The following is a 24,860-nucleotide window of genomic DNA, read 5'->3' as shown; positions in this document are numbered from 1 at the left end:
GAAAGAAAGGATGGGTTCAGACTACCTTTTTATTTCCCTTCCTTCATATAGCCAACAGAAGGACTTTCAAACAAGTCTATGGGTAGTTGACATCACATTTCAAGCAGATGTGACAGTTGTTCACCTTAAGACGTTTTAGTTCTTCATTATTAAACATGCCATTTCTTTGTGATCCTAAATTAGCCGAGAGACTACATGCAATACTTGCATTAAAATGCATCACATGACCATTAAAAGTGAAGTAGATTAAAAAAAAAATAAATGAGGACTAAAATCTCGAATGAAGAAAATTCCATGAACATTTGTCAACTACCCTTATGCAAATACTGGGTTTGTACACTAAAGCTTTTATATTTCCAATCTCTTAGTTTGTGCTCAATTTTACAGGCCTGAAAGCCTTTAATTCCTGCTTTGAATAAGAGGTTCCCTCTGCTGATGTATTTATGCTTATGTAAGCAGATATTAATTAATGGCTGTTATTCAGAGCGTTGTACTTCAAATTGAAGTGAATTTTTGTCCCTGAAAAAAAACAACAACAACAACCCTGTTTGCAATTAACTGACACCTTGTTTGCCTCTTCACAGGGCTGAAACAGGGCGCATCGTGTTATAAAACAATCTGTCTGTTTTAAATACATGGATATTCAACTTTACATAGAAGAAACATGGTGAAAACGAGGGTAACACGCAAAAATGCATGTCAGGCCTATATATGTACCATGATGTATCGACCTGCAACATGTATTGAGTCCTGCTGAGAAGCTACTGTGTTCTAATGTACTGTAAATGTATTTGTAAAAAGAATCCCAAATTAAAATGTTTTATATTCTTACAGTAAAAACATTAAAGTTGATATTTATATAAATAAAAGAGCCGATTGAATTTCATTATGGGGGAAAACGGGTTGTGATTTTTCCTATCGATCATGCATTCTGTATTAATTCATGCTTTTTTGATGTTAGTTTTCGGAGATAATCTTGCAGTAACAGGGTTAGGGGTTTATTTTGCTGTAAAACGAGCATTTTAGAGGACGACAGAAGTGATATTCGCGTGCATTATTTATCAAGTGCAACAAAATGGATGCTTCCTTTAATTGTGCTAGTGAGGGTGTTAAAACAGCAATGCTGCTCTCACAGTTTCAGTCATGCAATCTATTAACACACGTCAACTTAGTGGACACCACAAATATGATCCTGTTCTTAACAGTTGCCATTGTTTCCTTAAGTTAAGAAGCCAGGTTTAAGATTTTTTTCTTCTTCTCCTTGCTCAGTCACGCATACCAGATCTGAGAGACGGGGTTTGTCCCACGGGAGTCTTCCTCCCCCTTAAGAAAAAAAAAAAACCCTTCAGCCCACCCCCCTTTCCTCAAACAGACACTTTTAAACATTCCTCACCATCATTCAAAGCATTTAAGCTTTAGTCTTTGCTCCCCTCCACCGTCCAGAGGGGTGGAGGATTTAAACGGGGGCGCTTGATGAGAGAGCAAGAGAGAATTTAAGCCCTTCTGAAGGTTACCGCCATCTCCCTCACTAACTTTGCTGAGTTCATAGATTTTTTTTTCTCCTTTACTTCCCTCAAGCTACATTTTTTTGTTGCGTTTATGCAACTGGAGATGTTTGTCGGATCTATATAAATATATAAAACAATACAAAAAACACTTTACAGCATAACAGGAGAACTATGAAACGTTTACACCAGTGAGAAATCTCACACCACTCATTCTTTATATATATAAAAAAGTGAAAACCTGGCGTTTTTACTGCTGGGAATTTTAACAAAGCAGTCAGAACATTAGCAGAGGCTTGTATAGCACTCCCAGCACCTGTGGTTGAAGGTGTCTGTATGAGACGCTTTGAAGTTTCAGAAGGTTCCAGAAAGGTGGGGGCGGAAGGGTTGAAGGTTATTTTGCTCCTGTCTGAAGTTCCAGACATTTTAGAAAGCCTGTGTGATTCGCCGAGACAGCTCAAATCAAGCACAGATCCAAAAAATCGAATCATCTGATAAATGTCACTCATTGTTTGATTTCAAAATGGCAATGAAAATCTGATTTGGTTGCAGACGAAAGGTGGCTGAAAGCCGTGCCTGCCACATCGCTGGAAAATGGACAGGAATTTGTGAGTCACTGTTTGACTTTGCTCTGTTAAAAAAAAAAAAGTGTGGTGCAAGAGCCCTGTCTGACTTCAGGAGACCGGCTCCATCTAGCAAACATGGCACATGAGATGCTTTAGTTGTGTGTCTCTGTGTGTGGCATTGCTGTTTATCCCTTCAGAACAACTGTGTAAGGCCAAATGCAGAGGCTATGAGAGTGAAGAGGGCAATCTGTTGCTTGGGATTAAAGACACAAGTTTGTCTCTGTGTGATTTACAGGTAACTGAAAGCCTTTTCCCTCAGGGAAAAGAAAGAAAAATAATTTAAGCCTTTGGAGCTTCTGTGAAATTAATGTATTATAATTTAGTGCTATGGATTTTTTTATTTAACATTTTGTATTACAAGTGGATTTTATGCTACTGAGTGGGGCTGGGCGATTAATCGAAATCGACACTCAAAACCTATAATCGATCTAATTTTTCCAGGACGATTTCTAAAATTTCTTTCCCTATCGCTTGTGGAGTCACGTGACCCCGCTCTGATGAGGGTGATTTAGACTTTTACAGCCACATCTGATCTCTGGTCAAGTAGGACAATGAACCATTCTTAAGCCTTACTTTGCACTACATAGACAATAGTTGAAAGCTGCGACAGAGATGCCTTGAGATGGCATATTCTCTATTACAATAAAATTATTATTTAAATTAAAATATTTCTTTACAGAAAATGTAAGAAATGCACAGTTTAAACAATTATTTACAGGATATGCAAGAGTTATTTTATTTAGAAGAGATACTGCTTACTTTATGCTTTTAATATGAAAAACACTGAAAATATTTAATTTTGTATTCAAAAGTCCAAGTTATTTATTTTCACTTTTTTATAAGAAAAGTTTGTTTTAGGCAATGTGTGTTTTAATTCTAGTTGTTCAAACATAATGTTCAATAAATAATCATAGATAGTAGATTGTTTGTTTCCTTAAATTATTTTAGGATCAAGTAATGAACCCTTCATTCAGAAGTCTCTCACTTGTAATATGTGAGCATATTTACTCTGAAAAATCTGTCAGTGCATTATAAGGGCCAAAAAATAAAATAAATAACCGTTCAGTACTCGAGTAAAAATGTTCAATTAATCAAGATTGTGAATTAAGGTGAAATTACCCTGCCCTACTGCTGAGTTAAATATGTGCAGTATAGTTATAATCCATTTATTACATGTTTGCCACTTTTTGAGAATAGACCTGAAAATGAAATCTCAAAAAAATATGAAAATGTCATAAATAAAAAATACTTTACAGCACAGACTCGAAACAGTTATTGCTCATGTGAAAAAAGGTAGACATTAAGGGTTATGAAAAATACACTAAAAATTAATTTCAAATTTTCTATGAAATATGTACCATGCTCCGCATAATTAAGCACACCCCATTTAGAAATTTAACATGTTTATACATTTCTCAGTGAATATAGGCAATGTATTTTTGTGCATTTAAACAAAACATTTATTAAACAGATATAATTATTAAAATTATATTTTAGTCACCAAACATCTTTATAAATAGAAATATAATACTATTAAATTCAAGCAATTTATTGCAAAAAAAAATGTTGCAAAAAAATTGCAGCCTACAAAATTTCTTTATTTTTCCTCTTTTTAAAATTTGTATTTAATATTTTTCTATAACATATACATTTAATATTGTAAAGCTTCCCATTTAAAATATGAACTTAAAAGATTTGTGAGGGGTGTACGCATATATGCGGAGCTCTGTATTCTTCTCTGTTCTACATATTACTAGACAAACACAAACCAACCTTTCAAAGACAAACCTAAACAAGTTTATATTCTGTATATATATATTTATAATAATAGATTTATCAGTAAGATTTTGTTGGGGCACCATAGCAAATATGTCTCCCATTTGCCAGTGAGACGTGCAGATGTTTTCTTTAAAGACAATTGAAAACCTTGTTTGTGTTTGTAAGTAATAAGAGTCAAAACCATAACCAAGCTTTGTATCAAATAGATAAAGTAAAAAGAAACAATGCAAGTTTTTTTTTTTCAAGGATTATGTATACTTTTAATAATATGAGTATAAATAAGGTGCATTTTATCAATTAAAAAAGCACTTCAGTTTAAAATCTGTGAGTCATTTGAGCTATAAACCACTTCTATGGTTGTTTTACTGTTTGTAGCATTGCTTTGTAATGGTTTTTAAGTAATAAAACTGTAATTACTGTAACTTTACAGGCAAAAGGTTAGTAATTTTCCATACTAAAATCAAGTTCACATGCATGTTTATGTCTTTTGGCAGTATTTTTGCATTTACAAACTAGTTCCATACACTTTTTGTTCCTTTTTGTAACATCATCATGGCATTAAAAGCATCCACTAAGCTTAATTTGTGTACCGAACTCGGAAAAATCATTGGATTCACGATTTTGCAGTATGGAGCACAACTGCAGAGTCATGCGTTGGTGGTTAAACATATTCCTGCGGCTGTCGAGTCCGTCAGCAAATTCTGATGCAAAAGTTTGTGACTCACGGTGCGCACAGAGAGATTTGGGGTTTGAAAAGAGTGGCATTAACTGTGTGTGGTGAAAGTGCGCATGATGGCTAACTGTCTCACATGGCTGTTAGGTTTTAGTCATACCTCTCATTAGAACTAATCCACAGCAGTCTTTTCACACTGCGGACTGGCTGACGGCCATATGGCAATTTTACAAGCGCACAACTGCACATACTGTACGTCAAGGGTCTTTTTTATTTTATTTTTTTGAAGCAGCCAGATGAAAAGGTAGGTGTTTGAGAGGAAAGGCGAGTTCATTTGTATGTGTGTAGCATGGAGGTTTGCTCTGGTTTGTTGTTGCCAGCTCTCCTCCAGTGAGGTTGTGACAGAGTTTGACTGGTGTCATGTGACCTTGCTGGAAGTGTGAGTACAGAGGGGCCGGAGCCAGGAGACCCAATCTGTCACCCTCGCCCCACCCTTCACACACATGCAGAGATGGAAACAAATTTGCAAAAATGACCCCTATAGTAGAGGCGCTAAAATCCACACACGCTGTCCAAATTCTAGGCAAAATGTGGGCAAATGAAGGAAAACTATGTCTGACTCGGCTGATTTTTCTTGGCTGGGTCGTCTCAGACAAATATCATGATGTTATGTGAAAACAACTATTTTATGCTTTAGCAAAGGTAAATGAGGTGTATTACACACAAAATATCTTAATAAAATTAAAAACAAATTATATAAATAAATTTTTGTTAGTTAAATCGAAAGAATTTTTCTTATCATCTCAACTTAACATCAATGAATCTGACTAAAAATTTTAAGTTCAACTTTGTATAACTTAAAAAATGTAGTTGAAACCTGATTAACCTATTAAAATAGGTTAAAGCAACATAAAATATTTGTTGTCTTGACTTCTGGCAATGCAATTTTTTAAATATTTACATTTTAAAAATAAAATGTATGGATTTGTGTAGTGTGTTTTGCAAAATTTATTAATAAGACAACCGAAAAGTTATTCGACTTATCAACTGCACATTGACACTGGTTCATAAAACGAGGAGCAACATGTTTATATGAAGCATATAAGTGTACAAAACATATATTCTACTTGGCTGCTTGGAAATGTATATAAGCAACAAAGTATACAACAGTGAGATGAATTGAAATTAATTTCATGAATGTTTAAAAGGAAATTTTGCAACTGACTAGTCCAGAGATGCTCAAAGTAGGGCCCGGAGGCTAAAGTTGGCCCATTGTAACCTTTGATTTGACCTGCTGAAAAGAGAGGGAGAATGATGGGGAGGTGGTTGGGGCGAATGCCTTTGTCAATAATCATCATTAAGAATTTAACGAAACCTTTCACTTCTGTGTTTTATTGCTGAGCTACAAAAAAGCTGAAATTAAATGATTCAATTAAATACTGTAAATGAATCAGACTTTTAAAATGTAAATACTGTCAGCAAACTGCACAAGACATCTGCGAGCAAATCAAAGTAAGTTTGACTAGTGTATGCAGCATTGAACTTGTGTTTTAAATGGGATTGTTAACATTTTACTATAATAAATTCATTATAAAATGTTAAAACACATACTGCATTCGTTAATATGATTTCAAGCAATGTTTTCTAGTTATTTATGGATATTACAGAATAAATTCAAAAATTACCCATGGCAAACGGTTTGGTACAGTTGAAGTCAGAAGGTTAGGGTAATTAGGCAAGTTATTGTATAATGGTGGTTTGTTCTGTAGACTATTTTTTTTTGGCCCTTTATGAAAAAAGTTTGGCCATCCCTGGACTAGTCTAACAAACACCCAGTCAAAAACCCACTAAAAATAACAGTAAGTATAAACAATCCATTTTAAAATCCCGTTCTTAAATTCAGTGTTTGTATATTACATGTATGTCAATAATAATGAAAGCAATAGACAGCGTAAAAGCATTAAGTACAAACTAAATATTGTACATATATTATTACATACTTTTAAGGGTATTTGTGCTCATTATTAGGATATTAATATAGTGACTGTTGTCAAGTCTCAATGTTTCCCCTTGAATAATTAAAGCTATTCAGATATTTTCCCTCATTACTGGTAGAAACAAGCCTGCGGTGCTCAGCATAATGGAGTACACCCCATTTAAAAAAATATATATATATTTTTTATCAATTTCTCAGTAAATATAGGTATTTTGGTGAATTTAAACAAAACAGATTTATTAAGCAGATACATTTATTAAGATAATATTTTAGTCACCAAACATATTTAGAAATTGAAACATAAAACAATTAAATTCAAGCAAAATACTGCAAAAAATAATATAACCTACAACATTTCAACTAATTATTTTTTTTTTTTTTGCTTCCCTTGATTTTTCCTCTTTTATAAATTTGTATGTAACATTTTCTACATCTATAAATTTGGGTGTACTAGTTTTTGGACTGTTATGATAAGTTATTTTGTTAGATATGCTCCAGATTTGGCTTCAGTACTGCCTATAATATTCAATACACAAATAGCTTCCTATAGGAAACATGAATTTCAAAGTCAGATTTGTGAGGGGTGAACTTATATATGCTAACCCCTGTATAAGCAATGGGTAATAGTTAACAGTCAGTCAAAATACTCCTCAATTTGCTCATCTTGGACCTTTCGCTGATCCTACCACGAGTGACATGGAGAAAACAGACACATGTAAACTCCAATATTTACACTAAGTGATGTTAAACATGCAACATTAAACACAGTAACTTGAATGTAGCCTTAGTAAAACCATAAAGTTAACCATTCATGTTTTTTAAATCTTTAAAAAGCTAATGACTATTGTATTATTACTGTCAAATAGCAGCTAAAGAAAAAAAAAATTGGCTAATTAAATAAACAGTGGCAACTTTATAGATCCCATCAGTATGAAAATGTACAATTTATATGGAAAAGTAAGCATAAAGGACTACTCCTAAACATAAATAGGGCGTGAGCAAGATAGTAAAAAGAAGTAAACTAGTTATGAATTCCCATAATATTTTTGTGCGAGCACACACACACACACACACACACACACACACACACACACACACACACACACACACACACACACACACACACACACACACACACACACACACACACTAACTTCGAATCTTTCTTTGCGTTTCTTTTCTGTGAAAAAAATGGGACTCTGGCTTGTGTTGCAGCAGTTTTCCCCTTTGTTCTGATTGTATTAAGTGACGGGTCCACATGTTCTGGATCGTATCTGCTTTCATATGCAGTGAAATGCAGCTCTCCGGCAGCACTCTGGAGGCAGGAGGTCTGTGCATGAAAGAAACTTGAGTGCGAGACTGAAAACCACACCACACAACAAGAAGAAGAAAAAAAAAAAAAACGTGGGGAAAGACAACCAGTGATTGGAAGCTTTGTTGCACCAAAACCGCCCATTTTAGCGTTAATCCTTGACCTCAAACTGTCAGACGCACCTTTTGACAGTCTGGAATATAAATTCTGACTCAATAGCGGCTTTCAAATGCATAACTCACGCACTGCCTGGTCAGAACAACGTGAAAAAACACACGTACAAATAAGAGAGGAAGGTAAAACGGGAAGAGACGCTTGGGGAAACAGGAAGATGCTTGCAAAATTGTGCAATTAAATGTGTAGCCTCCGTGTTTTTTGTGTTGACTTAATAATTTAAAAAGCAAAAGCTGATAGAGACGAGTGTGTGTGTGTGTGTGTGTGAGATCGGGCTGCAGGCCGACAGCACAGGAGGAGATTTGTTGTTACTCAGAGTGTGGGTGGTAGAGAGGGCGTGAGTGTTGTGTGTGGTGCTCTGAATCCACTCAAACACGGAAAGAGAGAGGGAGAGAGAGAGAGAGAGCGCTAAAAGGAAGAAAGTGGATGAGAGATGGATGACGGGGGGGACGTACACTACTGTAGCTAAAACCTCTTCACAGAAATACAGCAGCCTCTGGCCGAGAGACCCCACACACAGGCGGCTGAGCTGCTCGCCACAGGAGGATATATTTTTTAAAGCACTGTGGAATTATCTAAGAGCTTCATCTATAATGTTTTGGTAGGGTAGACACTTTTTCATGGACAACATATACAGTGAGCACTGTAGATCAGAGGGGTTTATAAATCTAGTGGAATTTGTAACTTACCAGATGGAAGTTCTTGGAAGTTGGATCAAAGTTGATTGTCGAAATGGAAAAAAGATGTATCCCGAGCAAAAACCTGTGCTGGAAGCAAAGGAAATACCTGGATTAGATAAATCTAGGAGGTCCAGCACTGCATTATAGCCATTAAACAGACTTAACCGTCATACTACACAGTAATGAATGGCATGACATACATGGCAGTGATAAATTGAACTGTGGCATAGAAAAGAACACAATACAAAATGCTGGGTTATTCATTCATTCATATCCCTTCGGCTTAGTCACTTATTTATCAGGGGTCACCACAGCAGAATGAACCACCAACTATTCTAGCATATGTTTTACGGATGTCCTTCCAACCGCAACCCAGCACTAGGAAACAGCTATACACTTCCACATTCATACAGGCACTCATACACTATGGTCAATTATGTCATCAAGCCGGGTCTCGAACCAGCGACCTTCTTGCTGTGAACCCTGAGCCACCGTGCCGCCCTGTCAATGTTTTGTCATTCATCATGTTTTTCTTTTATTTCTGTATGTCATGCGTTAGTAATTACAGAATGTGTGTGTCTTCAAAAAGGGAATGACACTCCATGATGTCAGGCCAGATTCTAATTTTATAGAACATTTTGTTTTTGAAGAAGAAAATAGCCACATGTTTAAAGCAGTACACATCGGGCAGTAACAGAATTGTTCTGTGTGTTGTTTTTCTCTCTCCCTCTCTCTCTCCATTACTTGGGCCTGGGTATTGCGTGGCTCTGCTAGAGATGTAGAAAAGGCAGTGTTACACAACAGGAAGTGAAGCACGTCTCAGGAGCTTTAAAGACAAATAGACCGGTTTGATCAAGTTTAGTGCCGGGCTCTCTTGAGCCCACCTCTCAATACCGGCTCAAGAGCACAAACACTGGAGAGCACAGGGGGAGAAAGAACACTTATAGCTTCATACAGCCTGGCTGAACTATTCTTTAGCTTTTTTCTCTCTCTCCCTTTTAAATAGCAACGAAAATACCAGATTCCTGGAAATCTGAAGATAAGCTGGACAGCCTGAATGAATAGTAATGCAACATCCATCTGTCTGTCTATCTATCTATCTGTCTATCTATCTATCTATCTATCTATCTATCTATCTATCTATCTATCTATCTATCTATCTATCTATCTATCTATCTATCTATCTATCTATCTATCTATCTATCTATCTATCTATCTATCTATCTGTCTGTCTGTCTGTCTGTCTGTCTGTCTGTCTGTCTGTCTGTCTGTCTGTCTGTCTGTCTGTCTGTCTGTCTGTCTGTCTGTCTGTCTGTCTGTCTAGTGTTCAATCCTGCTAAGAAGTTTCAAACCATAGCAGAAATTCACACTACAGGTGGCGCTTACGAGGGTTATATCGAGTTTAGGGTTAAGGGTTTAGAGTCTAGGGTTATTTAGTGCTACGGTTCAGGGTTTTTTAGTGTTAGGGTTTAGGGTTATTTAGTGTTAGGGTCTAGAGTTATTTAGAGTAAAGGTTTAGGATTATTTAGGGTTAGGGTTCAGGGTTATTTAGTGTTGGGTTCAGGTTACTTAGTGTTAGGGTTTAGGGTTATTTAGTGTTAGGGACTAGAGTTATTTAGAGTAAAGGTTTAGGGTTATTTAGGGTTATGTAGTGTTAGGGTTCAGGGTTACTTAGTGTTAGGGTTCAGGGTTATGTTAGGGTTTAGGGTTATTTAGTGTTTGGGACTAGAGTTATTTAGACTAAAGGTTTAGGGTTATTTAGGGTTATTTAGTGTTAGGGTTCAGGGTTACTTAGTGTTAGGTTACTTAGTGTTGGGCTTAAGGGTTATGTTAGGGTTTAGGGTTATGTAGTGTTAGGGTCTAGAGTTATTTAGAGTAAAGGTTTAGGGTTATTTAGGGTTAGGGTTCAGGGTTATTTAGTGTTAGGGTTCAGGGCTATGTTAGGGTTTAGGGTTATTTAGTGTTAGGGACTAGAGTTAGAGTAAAGGTTTAGGGTTTGGGGTTATTTAGAGTTAGGGTTCAGGGTTATTTAGTGTTAGGGTTTAGGGTTTTTTAGGGTTAGGGTTATCGAGTGTAAGGGTTCAGGGTTATGAAGTGTTAGGGTTCATGGTTATGTTAGGGTTTAGGGTTATTTAGTCATAGGGTTCAGGGTTATTTAGTGTTTGGGTTCAGGACTATGTTAAGGTTATTTAGTGTTATGGTTCAGGGTTATGTTAGGGTTACTGTAATGCAACATCCATCTGTCTGTCTATCTAACTGTCTATCTAACTGTCTGTCTGTCTGTCTGTCTGTCTGTCTGTCTGTCTGTCTGTCTGTCTGTCTGTCTGTCTGTCTATCTATCTATCTATCTATCTATCTATCTATCTATCTATCTATCTATCTATCTATCTATATCTATGGTCAGAAACAGAAGTAAAACTGTTACTAGGATGGACAGCAGCCTTTAAGAGGTAGTAAAAGTATAACTAAAAACAGGATGCAATATAGATGAGTGAATTATATTAAGAACCTGTGTTAGCAGTAAGATGCTTATTAAGGCTCCCGCACCCACAGGGCTTCATGCACCCGGTCTACAGCTCAAAGAGTACGCTTAAACTGTAGTGTCAGCAAAAAAGGCAGCTACCATTGTTTCAGCTTTTCAAAGGAACATATAGAGTGGACTGCTGACAGGAAGCGGTTGGAGTAGTTAAAGAAGGGCGTATATATAAATAAAAATAAAGTGTTCCAATGGGACATTTCACCCAAAATGTCAAATGATGTGAGATTTGTGTACGTGTGTGTGTGTGTGTGTAATAATACTCAGTTCAATTCTAGATCAAAACTCAAATAGCTGCAAAATATGAACTAAAATATTTGTGAAACATTGTTTTTACAACTCTGATGCAGAATTACAATTTAAAAAACTACGAATTGCGTAGTTTTTAAACAAAAATAATTAATAAACATAAATAAACAATTTAGAATTGCAAAAAATAAATTTGTTATTGAAAAAAAGTAAAAATCTGACCATATTATTTAAAAATGAATTAATAAAAAAAAAATTTCCCTCACAATTCTGTTTATATCCCCCATGTCACAATCACCAGCGATCTAATCCTTACAGATTGCTTGTAAACACACAGATTACATAGGATTACAAATGTACTGGTATATGGACCACAAGTTCCAGTCATGCACCACACACACCTGTTCCAGATCACGATTGATTACACTCACACTGCTGGGAGCTGCTCAAAGACTGATTAGATTGACTTTAAAAGCAGCACAGACACACACACTAGTTGCTGAGTCTTGTTATAGTGAACATTACGACACATTTATCTTGCCATGTACTGACCTTTGATTTGCTTTGTTTTGTTTTGTTTTGTCTGCTGCCTGTCTTTGAGCATTCACCTGTTTATGATATCTCTGGATTCCCTGTATACATCTGGTAGCTCCTTTTTTAACCATTGCTTGGCTGACCATTCTCTGTTTAAAAAACCCTGAATTTGGATCCACACCTCCATGTCAGCGTCCCCTTCACATAACACCCCAATTCTGAGTCATATCTTCTTACTTAATAGCTCACAATCAATTCTGACTGATCTTTTTCTGCATCCCTAATCCTACCCAAAACCTAAACCCAACTTCTACCTTAGTAACTATTAATAAACAGCTACTTAGTAGTTTATCAAGCTAACACTATGAGTTAATGGTTTGTAAGAACTGTGAATTGTGACCTAAACTAAAGTGTTAGTGACATTTCTCCATATGAAGTGAAGTATAAGGACAAAGCAAAATGACTGCACTTTAAGATGACTGTTACGAGGGACTTCAATTAGAAAAGTAATCAGGGTGAAGCAGTACTTCTTTTCCCAATAAAAATGCTTTACAAGATGATTGCATTGTATTTTGGGCCATTTGGGCCGAGCTAAAAAGCTGTGGCCGATGCAAGAATATGAAACCAAACATACTGGGCAGCAAAGAGCCCATTTTTTCATCTCATTTCCTCTCTTTCTCTGTCCTTCCTTTTTCCAGACGAAGCCCTCTCAGTCTATGGCGGCCGTCCATCACTTTTCTCTCAGCTCTCTGTTAATGCCATGCTCTCTCTCTCTCTCTCTCTCTCTCTCTCTCTCTCTCTCTCTTTGAGATTTAGAGGCTCTGAGTGTGACATGGAGAGGCTCAGCTTGTGTCTGCCTCGAGGCAGTGGTCCGGCTCAGCCAGGGAAATTTATAAAGTGTCTGACGTTATCGCCATGCGGTATGCAGAGCATTCCTTCTCCCCTTCTCTCTCTCTCTCTTTCTATCTCAGCAGATCTTCAACTGCTCTACATTACTGACATCTTTGCCCTGTTCTCTAACACAGTAACCACTAACATTATTCATCCTGCAACTCCTAAACTCTCGGTGTACTTTTAAATGGATAAAAGGTTCACCCCAAAATTACTATTCTGTCACTTATGCATCTGCAATTTAACTCTGTGGGATATAAGGGGAGAGATGTAGGACTGCTTGTTAACATCGAGAAAGCACTGAGAATAATGAAAGCAAATCTTTGGAAGAAAAAACAAACATAAACAAATGGGGTTTTCACAGCATTGTTAGAAGAGACGTGTGCGTTCCCACAAGAACTAACCAACAATGCTTTTTTGTTTGTTTTTCATTATGTGATGAACATTTTAATTATCTAAAAAAAATCTGTATGGAAAAACGTACAAAAGTTGTTGAAGTTGTTTTTGTGGAACCACCAATGCCAAATATAAAAACTTGTATTTTTTTAAAAGATGGTAAAAAATTATTTTATTTATAAATGTATAATTTGAAGATAGTAGGAATACTAGTTTCCCACCACAGATTTAAAAATAAAAACCTTCTCAGAACTGTCACTTTGTGTATTGCAGTTTTGAACTATAAACTCACGAATGAAATAAGAAAGTTGAAGAAATAAGCTGAAGTAATAGAGGAATGATGTGTGTGGTAATGGGGTGGGAAAAATAATAAGCTTGTCCTTCATCCCGCTTCATTTCAACCATGTTGTAATGTATTTTGTTTAAAGAAATGTTTTAAGTGTATGATTTTTTTTTGCTCAAAATGAATCAAATCAAAACATATATCATATCATATCATATCATATCATATCATATCATATCATATCATATCATATGTCATATTAAATCTCATCAAATCAAAACAAGTCATACATCATATATCATATCAAATCAAAACAAAACATATATCATATATCATATCATATATCATGTTAAATCATATATCATATCAAATCAAAACAAATCATATATCATATCATATAAAATCAAACCATATCATATCATATCATATCATATTATATCATATGTCATATTAAATCTAATCAAATCAAAACAAGTCATACATCATATATCATATCAAATCAAAACAAAACATATATCATATATCATATCATATATCATATTAAATCATATATCATATCAAATCAAAACAAATCATATATCATACATATAAAATCAAACCATATCATATCAAATCATGTAATGTAATGTAATGTGTATTTATATAGCGCATTTATTGTGTATGGCCATACACCCAAAGCGCTTCACAATCATGAGGGGGGTCTCTCCACATCACCACTAGTGTGCAGAATCCACTTGGATGACGCAACGGCAGCCACAGGACAACAGCGCCAGTGCGCTCACCACACACCAGCTATTGGTGGAGTGGAGAGACAGTGATAGAGCCAATTCGATGTATGGGGATGATTGGGAGGCCATGATTGCAAGGGGCGATTGAGGGACTTTGGCAAGGACACCGGGGTTACACCCCTACTCTTTTACGAGAAGTGCCATGGGCTTTTTAATGACCACAGAGAGTCAGGACCTCAGGATATTAAGTCAGGATATTAAATCATATATCATATCATACAAATTACATATCATATCATATCACATCACATATATTAAATCAAATCGTATATCATATCAAATCAAATCATACATCATATCATATTAAATCAAATGCAATTTTGAGAAAAGTTAGATTTATGAGGGAAAAATTGTGAGATATAATCTCAAAATTATGTAAAAATAAAATTGAAGCATGTAAACACAGAATTCTCATTGTTTTTTTGCCATTTTTTTACTTAATATTTCATAGTTTTTTCTTTATATCTTGCAGATAATTGTCTAAATGACAATTCAAAGAGATAGTTCACCAAAAAGTGTCAAATGTTATTACGATATCCACCCTTGCTCCAAACCAGTGTGATTATTTTTATTCTGATGAACACAAAAGAAGATATACTGGAGAATGTTGCAAACCTGTAATCATTGACATCCACAGCATTTGCTTTTCCTCTAATAGATGTCAGGTTTCCAACAATCTTAAAAACATCTTCTTTTGTGTTCAACAGAGCAGAGCAGAGCAAAAAATAAAAATAAAAAAGTGGTCTTTAAAACAAGTCAAGGGTGATTAAAAAGCAAATGATGAAAGAATTTAGAATTTTTTTATGGACTTTCCTTTTAGATGCATTTCTGTATTCGGTCATATGGACTAATACCATGTTCATTATCATATTCTAGGTTTGCAATGAGTAAATGCTGACAGCTATTTTCCTCTAACCACTCTTTCCAAACTTTCCCGAAACACATGTACCTGCATACATCCACGCTCATATCTGCCATGCTAACGTCCTGTTTGCTCTGCGTTTGCTACTTTTTCCATCTGTTCTTCCTCCCCCTTTCCTGTTTCTCTCTTTCTCTCTCTATGAGCTGAGTTTGGATGCTGGGAAACTGTGGAGAGTGCTTTACTTTTTGTGCTGCCACTTCTCTCACTCTCCCTCTCTCTCTTTTTTTTTTTTTTTGCTTTGTCACTCAACGCGACATGTCCTGTCACATGGTTCATTCACTCCGACAGACTCAGGGCTGGAGAAACTGCCTTTCTCTCCCTCTCATTTCAGCCCACTTTCTTTTCCGAGGCACGAATTGGAAACTCAGCCCTGTGCTGATGTTTATCAGCCCATTCTAGGCCCTGCATTGCATTTCTATCTGCGAGTGTATCAGAGCCCCTGATTTTAGATAAATATGATTAATGCCGCTACAAACTCCATGGCATTACATTGGGATTTCTGCATGAGCTTCTTGTTTGGAATGGCTGTGGAAATGTGCAAATATGTTTATGAATTTTAATGTGCATTTGGATGGATGGAGCTGGAGATGATGGTGGAGAGAGACTTGAGGAGAGAAAGAGAGAGAGAGAGAGAAAAAAGGTTGACCCTATTAGAAAACCAGTGTTAATACATTTCAGCAACATCCAGGCGCTCGTGTTTCTGCACAGATGACACAAGACTTCAATTAAATAAGGCCAGACAGGGAATACACACAGCAGACCCTGCACAACTCACTGATTTCTCCTCTCGGTGTACTGCAGATTAAACTGCATAAACGCGTCTGACCACTTAGACATTTTGACTTCACATTTTCAATGGTATTATTGTGCATAATTCCGAATTCGCTTTTCTGCATGTTAAAACTGAAAACCTTTTGCTATTAAGGCCCACCTTACAGCAATATTCAGAATCAACACTATAAACATTTTTATTCCGCCTGTTTAGGCTTAATTTAGTTTTCATTCATTCATTTTCCTTCGGCTTAGTCCCTGATTTATCACAGGTCGCCATCGTGGAATGAACCGCCTCAATTTAGTTTTATTTCAGTTTTAGTTTTAATATTTTTTTAACCTAAACATTTGATCTAGTTTAGTTGGTGGGGTAACTATTCGAAATTTTGATTTCTTTTATATTAAATGTTAATAATAAATATTTACATTACATTTTGTCACAATTAAGTTGCATCGATTTTTTAAAGCATTTTTTTTTGGTAAACCTTTTCGCTTAATACTTGGATCTTTATTTCAACGCATTTTAATTATTTTATTAATAATTTAACACGTTATAATAAAATGTTTGTGAACAAAATTCCATGTAAACTATTATTTGTTTCTACCAAAATATCTTGTCTTTTCTAAATCCAGACATTTCTATAGGTTTCTAATGTGTAGATGCTTTTATATTTAAACATTCTTCAACTAAGACACCTTTACTTGAAAATCAAAAAGACAAACAACATGTTAGGTTTTGTTTTCTGATTTTTTTTTTGTTTATTCCTAAAACAAGACAATTTGAATTATTCATCTGTTTTGTTCTTTCTGAAATCATGTCAACATCAGAAATATATCTTGATTTAAGAAATTTAGATATCTTTAATGCACTGGATATGCAAACTAGGGTTATTCACAGTGTTGGGGAAAGTTACTTCAGAAAGTAGTGCATTACAATATTGAGTTATTCCCCAGAAAAGTAACTAGTTGCTTTATTTTTTTTTTATGGTAAGTAATACGTTGCGTTACTTTTGTGTTTCTTTTGCGTTACTTTTTCTGACCTGGCTGACCGCTCTTTCTGGACTTGCAGTTTTTTCTTCGTTATTTTAAATAGAGAAGCTCTGCATATACCAACACTCTGTATAACATTCATTTACCTTTAAGAAAGACACGTTAAAAAATAATGTAGATTACTGTTAATTGTCTTCAGAGAACTTCATGACCCTTATACAGATTAATGAAAGTTTAAAGCAAAGTGTTTGCTACTTTTTCTTTTATTAAAAAGTAAAATCACTGTAATATTAAATATTACAGAATATTTCTATCGCAGAAATGTACGGCTCTGCAATCTTCCTTTCTGCCTATTCCTGCATTTTCTCATTGCTTGCAGGTTTCATTGCGTCCAGGATCATTTTAATTCATTCATTCATTCATTTTCTTTTCGGTTTAGTCCCTTTATTAATCTGGGGTCGCCACAGCGAAATATGTTTTTTATGCAGCGGATGCCCTTCCAGCTGCAACCCATTTCTGGGAAACATCCAAACACACTCATTCACACTAATACATAACGGACAATTTAGCCTACCCAGTTCACCAGTAGCACATGTCTTTGTTCTGTGGGGGAAACCGGAGCACCCGGAGGAAACCCACACGAATGCAGGGAGAACATGCAAACTCCACACAGTAACGTCAACTGACCCAGCCGAGGCTCGAACCAGCAACCTTCTTGCTGTGAGGCGACAGCACTACCTACTGCGCCACTGCGTCACCTCATTTTAATTCAGCAATCGTTTTTGAAAGCAAATCAACTAAACTAAAAAGCAGCTCACATTACATTTTATAAAAAGTTTTAAAGTTTACTCGCTACTTAGAAAACTAATATTATTAAGTAACTTGCCTTACTTGTAATGCGTTACCCTCAACAGTGGATGTTCACATATTTGTTATTAAGATATCTGCAGTAAAAAAAGACAAAAAACAAAAAAAAAGACAAACAGAAAAAAAAAATTAAACATTGTTTGCAGTTTCTAAACTTGTAAGCACAAAGAGTTTCCCCATAACCATCTCTTCTGCTGTCCTCTTCTATTGCTTCATCTCTCTGTCTCTCTAAAACGGATTTGTCTCTCAGGATTAGAGTTGACATGATTGCAGATTTTGTTGCAGATGTGTTTTGTTTATGAGCGTTAAGTGATTCTGAAACAGGCCTTGCCACTTCACTGCTCCCCATTTCCGACTCCTGCAATATTTCTCTGGCTGATATGAGAGACAGACTTTCAGACGGAGCAGAATTTTTAATAAGTGGAAATCTCCTGCACCAGGATGAGGAAAAATATATATATCACGGTTTGGGGGGAAAAAAAAACATGGAATGAACCCCAGCATGTCTGGCTTTAATTCAAAGCATACAGGCGGCGAAGGACCCGGTGCTTCCCCCCCCCCCCCCCCCCCCCCTTCAAATCATCTTATCCATATTTAAAGGATAAGACCTGAGTGCAATAAGTGAAAGCAGCTTTGCATACGAGATCACAGCCAATTAAACTGACAGTTTCTCATTCAGGGAGACGAGGGGGGAGGCAAGGCAGGAATTTCTCAAAAGTTGCCTCACACAAAAGAATGAAAACCTGGCTCTTTTAGCCTAAAATATGACCTGTACCAAAACCAGGGGAAGAAAGGGAAGTGTAGAAAGAGAGAACAGACTATGAAGAAAAAGGAATAGTGTAGTAAACACTGCTGTTGTATTGAGTTAGCTCATTTGTAACTGTACCACTGTCTACAGCAGGCAGCACACTAAATGATTGAAACACCGCAAACCGTTTGCTACAGAAATATTCTCAAATGCACAAAAGTCTTTTGGTCAAACTTTTACTATCTGTAATGGTTAAATAATTAAAAATATAACATCTATCTATGATATCTTCAATGTCATCCACTTGGAAACCACTAGAGTAGTTTTCAATTTAAATGCAAAAACTTCTAAATGCCATCTAAAATTTAATTTTAAAAATGATCATTTTAATAATGAGAATAATGCTCATTTTCTAAGGAAATTTCAGAAGGCACTTAGAGATTTTTGCATCTGAACTCTTCATATATATCTTTGTATTTTTATATATAGTTCATCACATCTGTCTACATTTGTCTTTATTAATAAGTATATAAATTTACACTAAAATATAATAATTTTTTTACACTAAAATAAAATTGTGCTGTTTTAAACAAGAAATGTTTTAAAAAAATGACAAAGCAATACAATTTTAATTTACATAAATAAAAAAATAATAATTCAATGTATTAATTAAAATCTATTAAAAATAATAAAAAAACAACAATTACTCAGTGAATCATATATATTCTGTATCACTGAGTAATTGTTTTTTTATGAACACATTGAATGGATTATTTTCAATTATTTTCATTATAATTACTGACATTTTATCTATGCTAGTTTATTTAAACCAGAGATGCCCAAAGTAGAGCCTCTCTGTATTATGACCTTTGATTTGGCCCATCATCCCATCTGAGAATAATAGAGAGGGTTGGCCTTTAACAGAGAGCGTCATTTCTAATTTGATATAACCTTTTTTTATTTATTTGCTTTGTTGCTGAGCAATAAAAAAGAAGCTAATAGAAATGAAATGTTTCTATTAATTGTAAATTAATTTGAGTTTTTAAAACTGTCACTATACGGTCACTCGACAAATAGAGAACTATGCAGAAGACATCGGCAAGCAAATCAAGGCAAAGTGTAACCATTGTAGTCCATTGTTTTAAATGAGATCTGTAATGTTTTTACTGTAAAAAAATCATAAAGTTCATTGTATAATGTAAATATATATCTATACAAGTTTTTTTATTTTTTTTATTTTATTAAATAAATTAGGAAATTACCCATGGTAACTATTTACCTTTGGGCAACTATGCTCAATAGAGTTTGGTATTAGGACCTTCATATAAAAAGTTTGGGCACCCCTGACTTAAACTATTTTACTAATAAATAATCATCTATTAACACTGCAGAAGATGCTCGTTTTATTCCATTTATAATTTATTTTTTTTAAATTAGTACTTTTAGTACTCAAATTAGTACTTAAATTGTATGATTTGACATAACTAAGGACGTTATTTCATCTTTCAAAATATAATGCACTAATAATATTGCAACTTTTCAATGAGGGAAAAAAAGATTTCAATGTTCAGAATTTTTGTACGAAAATACACAGATTAAACTAGAATGAAAATACAAAGCTCATGATCCCCACAGTGGACAATAAAATCCAACTTTGTACAACTAAAATGAAACAGACCCTCCCAGAACAGCTCATGACCGATAAGGTCAATATTGAACAATGGTGCGTATTTAGAGCGACACAACGGAGAGAAAGTAGGAGGAAAAAAAGACTAAATAAATGAAATAACAATCTTGTGACTGTCAGGCACTGGAGGAAGGCCAAAAAAAAAAAAAAAAAAAAGAGAAAAGCAGAGCAGAGGAGAGAAAAAAAGTGAGAAAGAAAGAATTTGAATAGCTCAGAAATAAATAAAACTTCAAAACACAAAATATGAGTCACATTATACAAACAGGAGATGTCTTAAATACAACCAATTCTTTTGCTACAGTATTACAGACCTGTATTTTTCAGTTTAGTTTATATAGACAGTTAATTTAGTTTGATCCAAAATAAAGTTCAGCAATTATTTTTTTTTGCATGTATTTAACACCACAAATCTTTACATAGAAAATGTTTAACTAAAAGAACCAAAAAGTACATAATGGAGACATTAATATGCCAAAATAGGCATTAAGTGTTTCTCAACCATGTTCCCGGAGACCACCAACACTGCATATTTTGGATTTCTCCTTTGTCTGTCACACTCAGGCAGGTCTTACAGTCTCTGCTGTAATCTGTATTCTGATTCAGGTGTGTTTGGTTAAGGAGACATGGAACGTGGTTGAGAAACACTGATCTAGAACATTCCGTTAAAGCAAGAAAAACTGTTTCTCCTTTAAGACGAAAGGGGCAATCAGAACTCACTTCAAGATTTATGACAGAAACAAAAGCATTGAATGAATCCTCCTCTCTTCATCTCCGGTTCTATTTGTTAATGGCGGCTTATACAAGATCCTCCATTCAGGTTTATCATCATCATCATCATCTATTTTAAGAAATAATACTTGACACTAAAAAAGTCTTATTAAAAACAGCTTGTGCACAACTTTACATGTGATTAAGAAACAGCTCAAACACAAATCCTTCCCAGATTTTAAAAACAGCTCCATAATCATCTAATTTCGGAGACAGGAATACAGCTGGATAAGAATCCTCTACACTGGGAGTCTCTACTTTTACAGAAAGAGAGAGAGAAAGAGACTGAAAGACAGAGATATAGGAGTAAGAGAACTCAGATAGATGCAGAAAGAAGGGAACAAAGACTATTTGAGACATTGAAAAGAAAAACAACATGAAAAGTGTGATCAGTGAAGGGAGAGAGAGATAAAGTGAGGAGAATGACAATACAGACAGGAACACAATGCAAAAAGTGACAGGGCAGATTGCTGGAGATGTGAGTTTGTGTGGGTGTTTCTGAATTATGAGAACATTTCTGTCATTGTAGGTTTTTATTAAAACATTTCAGCTGTTTTTCCTTTTGTTATATATGAAGGTCACATTCACTGAAACTAGTTTTTTTCTTCCTTCAATTATTTTGTAATTTGTCAAATACTTTTTTATGTACTTGCTTTACTTTTTTATGTGCTTTCAAATGGAATTTTTGTTCAAACAAAGAGTGGAATAACAATACACTTAAGATATTTAAGATACTGAAGATAATTCCATTAATTTTTACATTTCTTTTGTTATATGAAGGTCGAATTCTTGGAAACTTTTTACAATACAATCTTTTATTTTTTTATTATTTTTATTTTATTTTTATTTTTTTACATCAGGTTCTTTTCTAATGCTGTTTCAGTCTAGATTAATTTATCTTATAACAACAGTGCTACAGTTTTCATGTTAAACACAATAAAGCTATTTACTATAAAGCAATCTACTGTAGGATATTGAATAAATAAATGCAACACGTCTGCACTGCAGAGCTTTAATCGGTTCCTCAAAATATATCGGTTGCCTTACATTTTTAAGCTGAATCAAATTAACCTTTATAAGTCCTTAAAACTTGTATAATATTAAACTGACTTGCATACCTTATACATTTAAGTTAGAACATGATTAACTTAGATTAATAAATTGTCGGCAGCTAGCTCTCTGCAACTTGTCAACTGCACATGGTCCTCCACTGAAGCTAAGCAGGGCTGTGCCCAGTCAGTACCTGTATAGGAGACCACATGGGAAAGCTAGGTTGTTGCCGGATAAGGTGTTAGTGATACCAGCAGAGGGCACTCAACCTGTAGTCCTAATGCCCCAATATAGTGATGGGGACTCTAAACTGCAAGAAACCAAGCTAAAAAATCCCAGGATGTCCTTCGAAAAAGAGTCCTGGCCAAATTTGTGGGCCTGTTCATCATGGTCTCCTAACCATCCCCATATCGTAACTGGCTGTCTCCTCTGCACCAATCAGCTGGTGTGCTGCCATCGCGCCATCCAGGAGGATGCTGCACACTGGTGGTGGATGAGGAGATTCCCCCCCAATGTGTAAAGTGCATTGAGTGCCCAGAAAAGCGCTATATAAATGTAAGGAATTGTTATTATCATAAATAAGCTAAAAACATGTTGACATGACTAACTGATCATATAATCTTTTACAGTTTGCAAACATCCGCTTTGAATGCTTTCTTAAATGCTGTTTTCTCACCTCAGTATAAATGTAAGTGTATGCTGATTTTTGGTTGATATTGAAAGGAAAGCATATATACACATCTAAACATCTCAACAGCGCACTGTAAAATATGATAAAAAGTCATGACAACAAATGTTTTTAGGGTACTTTGACTTATTTTAATACGTTAATAAGTTTAACCACATTTTCAGTTCATCCTGCTGTGGTGACCCTTGATAAATAAGTGTTAATTTTTACAGTTCTTGGACCGGACAGTGTCTGGATATTACCACAGCTCTGGTGTTTCAAACAAACAATGAAAAGCAACTAACTTTGCCGTGAGTATATCAGGGCCTTTAGAGAGAGGGAGAGAAGAGATTGAGAGTGTGATTTCAGTTCTGTCTGTGTGTGTGTGTGTGTGTGTGTGCGTATTGGTCAATGCTCAGCAGTGCAGCAGCTCTCAGCCGCCCAGCAGGAAAAATCCCATCATTCTCTGCATACCGCACAAATTCCAGCTCGGCTTTCACCTCTTGGCCTCACTCCTCCACCCTCCTCCCTCTCTCTCTTTCTCCCTTCCACTGCCTCTACCTCCTCCTCTTCTTCTCGGATGGCTCTTAAAGACAGACACTGGCCTGAACTCTCTGTCTTCTGTTAGCCTCACCTTTGACTGCAGACCCTGCTGCTTTACTTGATTATAAGCACAATAAAGGTTTGCGCTGCTGCCTTGCTTTAGCCCTGCTTGCCTTAAAATAAGAATAGTGCATCTATTATGTTTTTAAAATAATATATATATATATATATATATATATATATATATATATATATATATATATATATATATATATATATATATATATATATATATATACATATATATATAACTTGTCCCATAAATAGATTAAAGAAATCTACTTTAAAATGTAATATGTAAAACATCAATGCAACATGTGATATGGCAATGCATTTCTTCATTTAAATGCAGTCTCTATGACAAAGGTGCATAGTTTCATATAAAATAAATAATTAAAATTATTTAGTTTATTTTTGGTATTTTCAACCACAGTTTTACCATAATAAATTACATGCCAATTTTTATGCTTTTCTAACAGGGGTGTCAAACTCCTGGAGGGCCGAAGCTCTACACAGTTTAGTTGCAACCCTGCTTCAACACACCTACCTGTAGGTTTCAAACAAGAGTGAAGGACTCAATAGTTTGATTAGGTGTGTTTGAATAGGGTTGGAACTAAACTGTGCAGAGTTTGACACCTGTGCTTTATAAGGTGCAAAATTAAATTGAGAATTTAATACACAAATTGAATTCGATGTGTTCAACATACAAGTTGAAATGGAAGCAAAACTGATCATATTAATGGTACTTGCACTAAATGCAATTAGACTCATATACTTGCATTTTCATCATTACATGTGGGATGTTTGTAGAAAAAATTAATGTGGATTTTAAAATGCATTCTGAGCCAAAGGTACAGAAAATAGGTAGCAAAATGCCAAGATAAATGTATTTTTAATGCATTGACACACACTTAAGATGGTTTAAATTTGGTTTCAATCAACACACCAACATGGGAATTTGCAATTGGATTTTCTGGTATTTACAGTTAATTTTAGGAAGATTTAAATGCAAAAATTCCTAAATGAGACCCAATAACTTTAAATCTAGACACAGAGAAAAGAGGGGTGACACTTTATTTTGATGGTCGTTTGTTAAATTTAAGTTACATTGCATTGACATGCAGTTTACATGCAAGTAGACTGTTAGCTTGGGGTTAGGGTTACTGTAAGTTGACATGTACTTGCATAGTTTATTAACAGATTTTGAGTCTACTGATACTCAAATAGACCATCAAAATAAAGTGTTACCAAAAGAGGTGATGTTGCAATGCAGACTATGACAAAATTAAAGTGCTTGAATGTGAACGTACAATAAGGAATCTTTAAAATCAATATAATCTCAGCACAAACACCCCAGAAACACAC

At 35.2% G+C, this 24,860-nt stretch overlaps 1 protein-coding gene across 4 annotated transcripts in view; it reads right to left on the bottom strand.

Moving 5' to 3' along the window:
- wnt5b (wingless-type MMTV integration site family, member 5b) overlaps window positions 1-24,860 on the bottom strand; it is a 133,545-nt gene that overhangs the window by 55,571 nt on the left and 53,114 nt on the right. For 2 of the 4 annotated variants that reach the window (XR_012401423.1, NM_130937.2), the window contains 1 exon segment: window positions 8,755-8,832. The gene's annotated coding sequence lies outside the window, so the exon portion shown is untranslated. 4 annotated transcript variants of the gene reach the window in all.

Source organism: Danio rerio, chromosome 4, assembly GCF_049306965.1.
Source record: "Danio rerio strain Tuebingen ecotype United States chromosome 4, GRCz12tu, whole genome shotgun sequence".
NCBI lineage: Eukaryota > Metazoa > Chordata > Actinopteri > Cypriniformes > Danionidae > Danio > Danio rerio.
Note: the sequence above shows the minus strand (reverse complement) of the source record. Positions and strands in the feature narration are given on the sequence as shown.